Genomic DNA, 13,905 nt, shown 5'->3' with positions numbered 1-13,905 from the left:
GCATGAAGGGGTTAAAATGTTTTTTTCTAGCAAAAACGTATCTAATTGGTCTTTATTAAACTCTCCAGTATCTTCCCAACTATAGAAGTTAAATTAACAGGTTTGTGGTTACTTGGTAAAGACTTTGATCCCTTTTTAAATATAGGCACCACATTGACCTTACGCCAATCCAGTGGTACTATTCCAGTCATTAAAGAGTGCCTAAAAATTTGAAACAATGGCTTTGAAATTACAAAGCTCAATTCTTTTAGGATACGTGGTTGTATGCCCTCTAGTCCATGTGCTATATTTACCTTTATTCTGTCTAAATATTTCTGGACCATATCAATTTTGAGGCACAGTGGATCTTTTGGGGCTGTGTCACTATCATCCCCATTATGGACATGAGCTCCCCTATGCTCCTTTGTATACACAGAGCAAAATAAGGTATTTAACCCCTTTCCAACCAGCCACTGAAGTTTTACTGTGGCAGGTTGGCTCTCCTGAGTGAAACAACATTACCTTTTTGTTGCTTCACCTTTTTACCACTGGGGGGGGGGGGGGCACACGCACCGCTCGCGGCTGGAGCATATGCGAGTGCCTGGTGGGCGTGATGACCATCGGGCACCCAAGATTGCTCGTGGCAGAGCGAGAATCGGGATCTGTGTGTGTAAACACACAGATATTGGTTATCTCAGGGGGAGAGGAGACTGATTAAACAAAAGAAAAAGCCGCGCCACAAAAAACAATTAAATCACACACATTAAAGATGTGATGAATCCGTGGCTGTTCAGATGACACAAGTGTTCACAGGCAATAAGATACAGTCCTTGCAATGATCGATCCTACGTTCCACAACACCCAGTGACACATATGCATACAGTGACCCTCCACCGGAATATGGAAAGCCGCTTACCAGAAGGCAAGCGGTTTGAGGCAGGTGGCTATAACCCAGCCCAGGCCTTTATCCCTCTGATGGTTCCCAGGAAGCTCTCCGTCCCCTGAGCGTGATGTCTCAATACCACCGTGGAGATGAAAACAAAGAAAGACAGGCGCACATAGCGTGACTCTGTAGCATACACTTTATTTTAAAAAGGGTAAAATATACTCACAAGCGAGCGTGTTTAAAACAGCATAAAAAGGTAAATTGCCGGCCGGCATACAGGAGCCCTACTCCTAGTCGTGGTGGCGTCACTGCGTGATCCTTCCCAGACGCGTTTCGTCGCGATTGGACGTTGTCAATGGGGGTAGGGCCAAGCAGTACCTCACCACCTATATATAGATCCGCCGCCCATTGTGAACGGCTGTCTATGAGTCCGGGTGCGCCATCTTTGATGTGGTATACCCTGCCCATACTTGGACCGCACTTAGTGTGTCCATACACACAAAAATAGAAAGACTAAATCTTTATTATATAAAACATTAAAATTCCCCATCTCCATAACGGAGCCGCCAGTCTCCGGCTTGGGCGCAGTAATAATCATCACGATCGAGGGGCTTACAGGAGCTGGAGGGAGGAAGGCTGAATGTCTGGCACCGGACATTCCTTCCAATTTCATTTGCTCACCTCACCACCGCCATCTAGTGGATGCAGAGGAGTTGGTTTACCTCTCTCAAAACTTAAAATGTAAAAATGCACTTTCTCTTCCCACAAACCTGTCAGCTGCTCAAGCTGCAAACCAGATCTGGGAAGTCGTGTACATTGGTGGGCCTATTCCTTCTCGGAATTTATCCCCTAAAAAATTATGTGTTTAACCCATAATGGTGAAACTAATAAAACTCTCCGTGTACTACAATATAAGATTTATATCACTATTTATATGAAAAACAAATACAAGCGGCGTCCATGAAATGTTGGCTTTATGCCACACTTCAATATTCGCCGGCCACATGTGAATGTGAAATATACTGTGAAAAAAGAAAAAATCTGTGACTTTAAATATGCCTACAAAAATTAGGACTCAAAAATTCACTTTGTGTGTATGGGGACACTTGTCCCTAAAGTGCATAGATCAAAGTGACCAAAACATATGATCTACCTCATAATAGTTGATCATCAAGTGTGTATTATTTCTTATCAAACAAATGTGCAAATAGCTATCCATAATGGATATTAAAATATTAAGTGAAAAATGTATATTTAAAAATAAATGAAAATTAAATAAGTGAATGGATGGAGATAAACACCAATTAAATGGTGTTCATTCACAGAAAGGTTTTGCCAATCCCACCCTCATGACAACCGATCACATTGGGCTTACACTAGGCGTTATTTATAAAGGCATTGACATCTGTTTCTATGTTCAGGCCAAAAGGGGTGTAAGTTTTGAGGCGAAAAATCCACCCCATTTCCATCTGTGAAATTTCACGTACCAAATTCCCTCCTCTCCAATGGGGCTTGTATTTATCAATCCCTAGGAACAGTGTATTAGAGGGATCCTTATTGTGTTTGAGACGGTAATGGTTTGAAACAGAATGGTTTTTGAACCCCGAAAGTATATTTGTGATGTGTTCATTGACACGTATTTGAAACGCCCTTTTGGTACGGCCTACGTACTGAAGGCCGCACGGGCATTGTATCAAATAAACCACAGCTAATGAGGCGCAAGTCACACAGGGTCCAATCTTAAAGGTCTTTCCCGTTGCTGTGGAGGTGAAAGACCTAACACATCTTTGTCTATTTGAATTAAGGGTACAAACTCGACATCGACCACACCTATAGTAGCCCTTTAATTGATCGAAAATAAAACCCGATCCCCTAAGGGGAGGGTCAATAACATTGCTGGAGATCTTGGTCCTCAGAGGTTGAACCCCCCTGAAAATCACCCTAGGCTTCGGAGGTAAGATATCCTTCAGGTGTGGATCATTCATGGCAATGTGCCAATGTTTGTTGACAAGGTGAGTTATGGCCCTATGCTGGATGGAGTAGGTGGTAATGAAAGGCACCCCTACGGGAAAATTGTCTCCCTCTCTGACCTCCCTATCTCGCAACAGCTCCTTCCTATCTAATGCCGCAACCTGATCACGGACTGATTCCAGGGATTTATGACAGTACCCCTTCTCTAGAAACCGTTCGGTCAAGACTTTGGCCTGAATATGAAAGTCTTCAAGGTCAGAACAATTGCGTCTTACCCTAAGGTACTGGCTTTTAGGAACTCCCTTAAGCCACGGTGCATGGTGGCAACTGTCTAAGGGTATGACCGCATTCCTATCAGTGCTCTTGAAATAAGTCGAGGTCACAAGTTTGCCTTCCTTAGCCTGAATGGTCAAGTCAAGGTAATGCACGCTAGTCTGACTTGCCTCAAACTTTAATTTAATCCCTCTATCATTGGTATTGAGGTTCCCAGACGAAACGCGTCTGGGAAGGATCACGCAGTGACGCCACCACGACTAGGAGTAGGGCTCCTGTATGCCGGCCGGCAATTTACCTTTTTATGCTGTTTTAAACACGCTCGCTTGTGAGTATATTTTACCCTTTTTAAAATAAAGTGTATGCTACAGAGTCATGCTATGTGCGCCTGTCTTTCTTTGTTTTCATCTCCACGGTGGTATTGAGACATCACGCTCAGGGGACGGAGAGCTTCCTGGGAACCATCAGAGGGATAAAGGCCTGGGCTGGGTTATAGCCACCTGCCTCAAACCGCTTGCCTTCTGGTAAGCGGCTTTCCATATTCCGGTGGAGGGTCACTGTATGCATATGTGTCACTGGGTGTTGTGGAACGTAGGATCGATCATTGCAAGGACTGTATCTTATTGCCTGTGAACACTTGTGTCATCTGAACAGCCACGGATTCATCACATCTTTAATGTGTGTGATTTAATTGTTTTTTGTGGCGCGGCTTTTTCTTTTGTTTATTGCTATTGTGTTTTCACACGCTTGCTGCTGCCAGGGACTGGAGGGTGGGGGAGTTATTAGCGTGGTTTTTTTGTTGTTAGAGGAGACTGATTGTGTGTTAATACTAAGTATGAACACCAATCTCTCTCCCCTCCTAGTCAGTCCAATCCCCCCACAGTTAGAACACACCTAGGAAACACAGTTAACCCCTTGATCGCCCCATAGTGTTAACCCATTCCCTGCCAGTGACATTTATACAGTAATCAGTGCAGTCCCAAAAGTTTGTCAAAAGTGTCTGATCTGTCTGCCGCAATATCGAAGACCCTGATAAAAATCGCTGATCACCGCCATTACTAGTAAAAAAGAATAATAATAAAAATTCCATAAATCTATCCCCTATTTTGTAGACGCTATAACTTTTGTGCAAACCAATCAATATACGCTAATTGCGATTTTTTTTGTACCAAAAATATGTGAAGGAATTCATATGGGCCAAAACTTGGGATATTTATTATAGCAAAAAGTAAAAGATATTGTGTTTTTTCAAAATTGTCGCTCTTCTTATAGCGCAAAAAATAAAAACTGCAGAGGTGATAAAATACCACCAAAATAAAGCTCTATTTGTGGGGAAAAAAGGACGTCAACTTTGTTTAGGTACAGCGTCGCACGACCAAGCAATTGTCAATTAAAGCAGTGTCGTGTCACAAAAAATGGCCTGGTCATTGAGCAGCCAATCTTCTGGGGCTGAAGTGGTTAATACATTTGCTTTCTCTTCGTCCCCATTTACCCACTTTAAATTATTTTGTAGAGGGCCTTCATGCTCAGACCTAGCCTTTCTACTATTAATGAAGAATTTCTTTGGGTTTGTCTTATGCCGCGTACAGACGGTCGTTTTTTTGTGATAGAAAAAAACGACGTTTTATGTGATGAAAAAAAACAACGTTTTTCAAACTTCATTTTCAAAAATGATGGAGCATACACGCCATTGTTTTTTCCAAAAGCTCTAGCAAAGCGTGGTTAAGTTCAGCACGTACAACGGCACTCTGTTCTATTCAAACTTGCGTCTTAACTTGCTTCTGAGCATGCGCCGGTTTAAAAACGTCGTTTTAAACGTAGTTTTAGCCTACACACGGTCATTTTTTATGACACAAAAAACGACGTTTGGGAAAACCGACACAAAAAATTGAAGCATGCTTAAATTTTTTTTTTGTTATTTTTCAGAAGACATACAACGACGTTTTCCCCACACACGGTCATTTAAAATGACGTTTTTAAAAACGTCGTTTTTTTACATCACATAAAGCGACCGTGTGTACGGGGCATTACTCTCTTTTGCAATCTGTCATTTGTTTTGAATTTTTGTGGACTTGATTTCCTTTTTACATGGTCTATTACATTCTTTGTAACATTTAAATGATGGTAGTGTTCCTTCAATTTTATATTTTTTAAAAGCTCTTTTCTTATCTGTTTTAACGTTGGCCTTGCACAGATAGAAAGGACTGCAGGGGCTGGGACAGTGATAATAATGGGGAATTTTAGCTACCCAGATTGATAAACCTATTAGAAGACAGTTTTATGGTCCAGTTCATAGAGGCCTTGACTAAGAATGATGCTCTACTGCAGGGCTCAAAATTTCAAGTCCTGAGCTACTAGCCAGGCCTCAAGAGTTACTCGCCACCAGTTGCCCCACCTAATTCATACACTGCCCTGCGCCTAATTGCACCCGTAAACACGCCCTCGTAGATTATCTCATGGAATGACAATGTTTTATGCAGAATCAAGTTACAAAATTAAATATTACCAACAACAACTTTAACAAAATGGGACAGGGCACTGGGGGCAGACCAGAGGGACAGGGCACTGGGGGCAGACCAGAGGGACAGGGCACTAGAACTGGGTCTCTTCCCCATTCTCTTGCTGTCTTCTCTGCAACTCCCATCCATCCTCTCTCTCTCCCATTCATCTTATCATCAGGAGCCTGTGTGTGCGGCTCCACGCTTGCATGTCCCCACTTCCCCCTTTTATTCAGGCTGGCAGAGAGGAGAGGAGATACAGCACAGCGGGAGGGAGTACAATCCAGCGCTGAGATCCACACAACTGCACAGCCATTGACACCATAGCACAGCGCACACTGACAGCGCACAGCACACATTGAGACCAGTCTGTTCACAGTGCTCAGGCTGAACTGTTGGACACTTACATAGAGCACAAGGAGAAGAAAACGGCACAAACTAAAAGGCTGCCGCTCTCATGTCGGGGCAACTTTCAGTGAGCGCTGCACCGGAGTGGTAATTTTTGCAATCCTCCACCTCACTCATTACTTTCTGCTCTCCAGCTACATTGGTCGGGGGCCCGGGGGAGGGGGGCAGGCTCAGAGAGGTCATACTGTTGGGTCCCATGGCTTAATGAGAATTGTAAGTAGAGCACCTGTGTACTGCTCTGCCTGTGCGCGGCTCACCAGACTACTTTTCCTGAGCATGCACCTTTCCTCTTCGGCCGACAATCTCATCGGGACTCTAAGTGTAGGCACAGATTGGAGGGAGATTGGTCATGCAGCCCTGTCATCACTCGCCCCCAGCTTCAATTCACTTGCCAAATGCTAGTAGGCGAGTGGAAATTTTGAGGGCTGCTCTACTGGACCTTATAATCTCAAACCATGCAGAGCATATTATTAATGTTCATATAAAAGAACATCTAGGTAGTAGTAGTGACTATAACATGATTTCATTTAATGTTAGCTGTACACAACAAACATATTGGAAAGATAAAAACATTTAACTTTAGGAGAGCAAATTTTCCAAGGATGAGAGCTGCTCTCCAAGACTTAAATTGGGAGGGAATATTGGCATCGATGAACACAGAACAGAAATGTGAATTCTTCAAAAAAACTGTATAAGAACACACACAAAAATATATTCCCATGTGCAACAAGTTTAAAAGGCTAAAAATTGGTTGTTCTGCTTGAGTCACCCTAAGATGGTGGAACTAGAAATCAGAGCATCAGTACAGGGTCCATCTTAAAAAAAACAAAGAGAAAATAGCTTGCCTGAAAAAAGTAGAAACTGGAAGATAGTAATTGATTTACCAAAGGAAAAATAGACTGTTCACTTTGTACAGTCCAAGAGAAATTTCCCAGAGCTTAGTGAATGTGGTAAAATTCATTGCAATATAATGCCACCAGATCAAGGAATATGCCTTATCAAAGCTAAGGCTACAAGGGAACAACTGTGTATCCCAAGGTGAAGCTACATTGTAGTCCCACTGTACAAGGGTCTTAATAAAAGGACAACAGCCTCCAAAACATAAGAAAAAGGTACCCTGACACCTAATAGCACTGCAAGCCTAATGCTGGCCCATGGACATTAACAGATAAACTCCAAATAACAAGTAAAAATACTTGGTTTGGCATTGCGCTGCCCCACTTCTTGGTAGGCAGACTGGGAAAACTCCATTCAAGGAAAACTCATTTGAGTAAGATAGCCCACCTAGTGTTTTCACCTCAAGAGATCCATATAAGGGATTTTCCTATTCACACTGGTTGTGAGTTGCACAAGGACAAAAAAGGGAATGGGCAATTGCATTGGCATCAATATTTTTTAGCTTTGCATTGGCCCTGTAGGTAGATGTAGGTGTGGCTACTACCACTTGTATGCTGCCACATTGGCACTAGGAAAATTGTTTATGAGAAAATGTTGAGATAATTAGGTATTTAAAGTGTATGTAAATACCAAACCTTTATTTTAGATACAGTAGGGAAGGGTTAAACCCCCTGGGTTAATTTTTTTCTATCTGTGTCTAACTGGGGTCCCTGTAACAGAAATGCAACAAAAATAAGAAGAAATCTCACTCGTATGCCACGTACACACGACCGGAATTTCTGAGAAGAAATGTTCTATATGAGCTTTTGGTCGGAAATTCCGACCGTGTGTAGTCTCCATCGGAAATTTTCTGTCGGTATTTCCTACCAAAAATTTGAGAGCTGGTTCTCAAATTTTCAGATGAGAAAAGTGCTTGTCGGAAATTCCGATCGTCTGTATGCAATTCCGACGCAAAAAAAACACGCATGCTCAGAATCAATTTGACGCATGCTCGGAATCAGTGAACTTCTCAGCTCGTTGTAGTGTTGTATTCCATTGTGTTCTTGACAGTCGGAATTTCAGACAACATTTGTGTGACCGTGTGTATGCAACACAAGTTTGAGCCACAATTCCGTCTGAAAAAAATTCCCGGTTTTCTTGTCTGAATTTCTGATCGTGTGTGCGTGGCATTAGACAGTTGTCCCCAGGACAAGTGCACCAATTAAAAGATTTTCCCTTTCCGTAATTTGTTTTGCTGACAACTGTAACATTTTTGATTTCTGATCACTTTGTGTCTAAGTGACAGTGGCTACCAGGACAAATGAAAAGGGTAAATCTACCATGCCGAACACAGATGGTAATAAAAATATGACAAGGGTTCTAATCCTTCCCTACTCTATCCAAAGCTAAAGAAATCTTTTTTGACTATACGATAACATTAAGAGAATTTATGTAGATTTACACGCCTTGGTCAAAGCGCCACGATGAGAAAACATACAGAAAAAGACATGCTTAGTATCTAAAACAAAAATAGTGATGTAGACTCTTTTGTAATCTTGATAGCAATAGACATGCATGTGATAAAAGTAGTTGCTTGACGTTGAGTAGTTGTTTGAGTTGGTTAAACACTTACATTTACATGTTTATGTAAATCCTAATACAAAGGCTCCTAAAACAGGAATTTGTTGGTACTTGTTTTACAATAGCTCAGAATGAACTTTGAAATCATTATTTTTTGGAAATACCCCCTTTAAATGGGCACTGATAAATATTCAGCTGATTTTTATAAAATGTTGTTGAAAAGGACAATATGTCATGGCCAGCTAAATCTCTGGACCAGAGGAAGACCAAGAACTATCTTCCTACTGTCCAGTTTCATGATTGAACTGTGGTTATCAGATTTTGATGTGTGTTCTAACAAACTGCCTCAAGAAAGTAATTGGGGACTTGGCCCACAGCGATCAATCAGGCTTCATGCCTGTTCATATATCCTTGAGGAATATTAAATAGCCGTTGGCAATGACAGAGTATTTAGATTTTTTGCATGTGCAAGAGGGTGGAGTTTATTTGCTCATCTCCTTGGCAGATACCGTGATGGAATTTGGTAACATATACTAGGAACATATTATCAATGCTTCTGAGAAATCTGATTTAGGATTTAATTTCACAAAATTATTTTGTTTTAAGTGCACAGATAGGGATATCTCCTGTGACCATGGATGTTACAGCTAAACTTCAGGCAAACATAAAAGACCCAATTAGGACCATAATATGTATTTTAACTAGGGTTGTCCCGATACCACTTTTTTAAAAGAGTACAAGTACCGATACTTTTTTTCAAGTACTCGCCGATACCGGTTACCAATATCGGGGGGACAGGAGGTCAGAGGCTGCAGAGGGGGTGGACTTTCCATCATTCGGTGGCTGTATAATCAATATCTCTAGGCAGCTTTAGCCATTCCCAACATATCGATTCCAATAGCCAAATCATTGCAGCAGCTCTATCTACTGCCACTGCCACACAGACGCTGCAGGGAGGGGACGTAGGAAGAGGCACAGCACACCCGCCAGACGAGACCTACCTCACCTCACTGAGCGGTTCCGGCGATCTCGGAGCTGCTGCTTACATTTTAAAAATGGTGCCGCTCTGCGACGTCGTGTCACTGCGCATTCGCCCGCCTTTCCGAAACTTGACGAGCGTGTACGGGCTTTCCCGAGCGCAGCTAGCTTCGGGAACTGTGCTGGCGCATGCGCAGTTGCATGTCGGTCGGCCCGGCCGCAGCCATTTTTTTTTCAGGAGCCGCTGCCCTTACAGTGGCCTCCAGGAGCAGCCAGTTGGCCAGCCCACCGGGAATTTTCCCGCTATCCCGGTGGGCCAGTCCGGCCCTGTTAAGAAGCAGCATTGTGGACGTGTGTCGCCGCAAGCTCCGTGAGCCCGACCGTGGGTCCCGCGGACTCGATGTCCGCTGGCATACCCGCAATCGTCTCATGGAGAGGAAGAACGGGGAGATGTTAGTGTAAACACAACATCTGTCTGCCATAATGTCACAGTCACAATAAAAATCACTGATCGCCGCCATTACTAGTAAAAAAAAAATATATTAATAAAAATGCCATAAAACTATCCCCTATTTTGTGAACGCTATAACTTTTGCGCAAACCAAACAATAAACACTTATTGCGATTTTTTTAACCAAAAATATGTAGAAGAATACGTATTGGTCTAAACTGAGGAAAAAAAATGTTTTTATATATTTTTGGGGGATATTTATTATAGCAAAAAGTAGAGGTGATCAAATACCATCAAAATAAAGCTATATTTGTGGGGGGAAAAAGGACATACATTTTGTTTGGGAGCCACACCGTACGACCGCGCAATTGTCAAGCAGTGTCGAATCACAAAAAGTGGCCTGGTCTTTAACCAGCCAAATGGTCTGGGGCTGAAGTGGTTAAAGATCAATATGTGACATATATGGAACAATGGAGGAACAGCAAATCATTCTCTATCTTTCTGTCAAAGGAAGAGTTCATTTGTTATAATCCAACATCCTCCAGAGATTAATGTGTTTATTTCAATTTTTGCTTTTTATGATTTTCCCATCACTTCTGCTAAGATTGAATAAAACAATTTCCTGCTTTCTATGATGGGAAGAAAAGGAAATTCTTCTGCTAACACAGACAGAGCTGCTTTAAAAGCTCTGAATTTATACTAGTATTCTTTAGTTAGACTTTTTTTTCCATGGCTCAGAGCTTTTTATATCTATCTTTTGACGCTCATCTATATCAGGGCTTTCTTAAGCTTTTCTTTTCATATTAAAGGAAGAGATTTGAAAGAAAATTAGATCATTGCCATATTTTAGGGATATTACAAAGTCATTGAATATTTTTAAGTGAAATCTTTCAGTTACTCAAGCATGTAAATGTAGTAAAACCCTTTTGTCCTATTTTTTCCATATACCGTATGCAGCTAAAATAGATTAAACAGTGTTGCTACTAATATGCAAATGTTGACTTTTTTTCAAAAGTTAGCAGCTAAGCCCTCCTCTACATCTCTACACACTGAGTTTTCATGTATTGCCATGCAGAATTCACTGACACATCGATGGCACCATTGACTGTTTCAAAAAAGGGCGAGATGTTGTTAACATCAAATCTGCCATTGACAGCCTGGCTCTACCTCCTTTTGTGGAGCAAAATTAAAAGTGACACATATGATACAGTCTGACTGTCACTAGAATTAACAAAGCAGTCTTTGTTTTTCTGAGTTCCCTACTGTATCTTATTTTTTTTTACCTGTTGATTCCACCATGGATTTTCAACTTCCTTTAATAGACAAAGCTGTGCATGCAAGTAGAAGCTAAATTGTCGAGACAAACCATTTAAAAGCTAAGTTCACCTTTACAGAAAAAATAAAAAACACACACATTTTTGCAGAAAATAATGCATTTATGCAGGAACCTGGAAAGTATTGCACCTGGGATCAGTAGATCTCAGGTGCAATGTGGGCTCCTGCAGACGTCCATCAGCTTTCAGTGCGTATCTCTGGATGACATGTCAGACTACAAGAACGTTCCTCAGTGTCCTCCAACTAGTAAGTTGTAGTTTATTCATTCACAGAAATCAGTGAAAGAATGATGTGGCTGTCTGGGTGGAGCCCTGCACAGCTCCATGTTTTAAAAAAAAGTGACAATGGGTGTGGGGAGAAGAAGAAAAAACCCCTCCCACTGTTAAGTGGAGGGGGGATTGAAGGGAGAGGGGGCAGAAGCTGTGTTACATGTTTTAACCTTATGCCGCGTACACATGACAGTTTTTCATGTCATGGAAAAAAATTTTTTTTCGCATCATGAAAAATGGTTGTGTGGACGCGGCATCGGGCTCTGTTTCCATTACTGCGAGTTGTTGTGCGACTTGACACATGTGAAGTCGCATGACAAGTCAAAATCCATGTATTTCAATGGTCCCCGTTCTAATTGGTGCGACTCAAGTTGCAGCGACTCCAAAAAAAGTTCTTGCAGTACTTTGTTCCGTCTTCGGTGCAACTTGTTCTCCAAAGTAAGTAATTAAGTTGCAATGCAGTCACATGTACATGTATGTCACCGCAACGTTGTTGCGACTTACAAGGAAGTCTGCAGAAGCATGTGATCTCTGCTCCTCCCAAATACATCACTTTCTATATGGATGTACGTGAGTGTGGAAGACAGCAGAAAGCATGCCTAGGGCTAAAAAAAAACAAGTGACGAGTTCCATGACAATGAATAAATCATTCAGCTTGTCAAACAACGTCTGGCAATCTATGACCTCAGAGATCCATGTTACAAAGATCATGTGAAGAAAAAGAGAGCATGGTTGGAAGTGGCTCGCATATATTACGATACCTGGGACTCTTTATCAGCTACAGAACGGTCTTAAAAAAGTAAGTGGTTGATATATGCTGCTTATCACTTTTTTAGCACCTATTTAAATGTGCAGTAACCTCTAGCAAACAATGGGTGTGTAGTAATAATGTGCACTCTTCTCCTGCCGGGAGCTCACAATTGTTTGGCAGGAGGGAATCCCGGGTCAACACTGTCTGTGTTGATGGTGGAATTAATAAAAAAATTTCCCTGCAACCTGTGGCTGCAGAAAAGTAAATCTGTGTGTGTGGGGGGTCCCCAAAAAATATTTGCCCATGGTCCAAACAATATTAAAAAATGGCCCTGAGACATCCTTCAGCACATCACAAATTCTGCAGGTGTTATGGATAATATAGCTTGCGGTTGTTTTCCCACCATCAACATCAATTATGCAGCCCAGCAAATGAATAACCTATGGCCAGTTAATAAGGAAAAATTTTTTTAACTTGGTATTGTCTTTATATTTTGCAGGGCACTCGTTACAAACTCAATGGAGAAGTCTCAAAGACTGTTACAACTGGTACCTACGAAAATTAAACGAAGGAAGGAGTGGTTCTGGCTCAAAAAGATTAAAACCGGTGTTGGAAATGCGAAAGTAAGTTATCAGCAGGCATAGTTACTGAGTTTTACGTATACATTTTTATTTTTACCTTTATATTTATATAATTTGTTTTCGTATTTCAGAACCCAAGCAAGCTGGGAAGACAGCACACAGGGTTTGCCACCAGAAGATGAATCAGAGGAGGCTGCTGCTGTGGAGGAAGAACAATTACAAGACACTGAAGACAAGGAAATGTTCGTAGATGAAAGAAGGTAATCAACAAGCTTCTTAAATGAGGAGGAGGCTGACCCAAGGTCTAGCAATTTCTCTGGGCCTTTGCGAAGATCTTCAAGGAGAAGTGCCAGGGCTCGTAAACCCATGGATAAAATCTTACATGTGGTCAGTCAGATGTGGTCAGCATTTCTCACTGTAATTTTAGGCACATGTAAACAGGTCCCCTGAGAGAAAAAATAGGCACTCAGAATGGCCTTGATGTCAACTGCTCAATCCTTTGTGGGTGATGAGCCAACAACATCATTGGCATATATGCAACACCCCCCCCATACCCCCCTTGTCACCAGTACCCTCACTTTCCAAGTACACAGTATGCCCCACCAAGAAACCACCCATACTGTGACGAGTATGGTAATATTATGAATCCCTGAAGGCCACACATGTTACATTCAATTCCTGCCCCTACTACCTCCACCCTTGAACCCCCCCCCCCCGACCACTTACCAACTTATGCAGCCTACACCCAGTCAGGTTCCCGCCTTTTCAGGAAAGGCAATACTAGCCAGGAACATCAGTGGATTACTCTGGACCATCCACTAGTTCAGGTTCCGTGACCACTGAAACAAAAACATTCCAGCAATTGTAAGTTTTTTTTTTATTTTTGGTGTTGTTTTGACATCTGTTCATATATGTTTCTTTGTTGTGGTTGCCAAAAAAACAACCAAAACATGGTGCAGTTCACTGAAAAAATAACTTTTTTTTGTGTTGCATTCTTGCAAATAGATTTTGCTGCTTAAAAATATTCTGATTCTATATTGTTATTTTTTGCCTGCCTTTTTTTTGTGT

Source organism: Rana temporaria, chromosome 4 (assembly GCF_905171775.1).
Source record: "Rana temporaria chromosome 4, aRanTem1.1, whole genome shotgun sequence".
NCBI classification, from domain to species: Eukaryota; Metazoa; Chordata; class Amphibia; order Anura; family Ranidae; genus Rana; species Rana temporaria.
The sequence above is the reverse complement of the archived record's forward strand: the minus strand, read 5'-3'. Positions refer to the sequence as shown.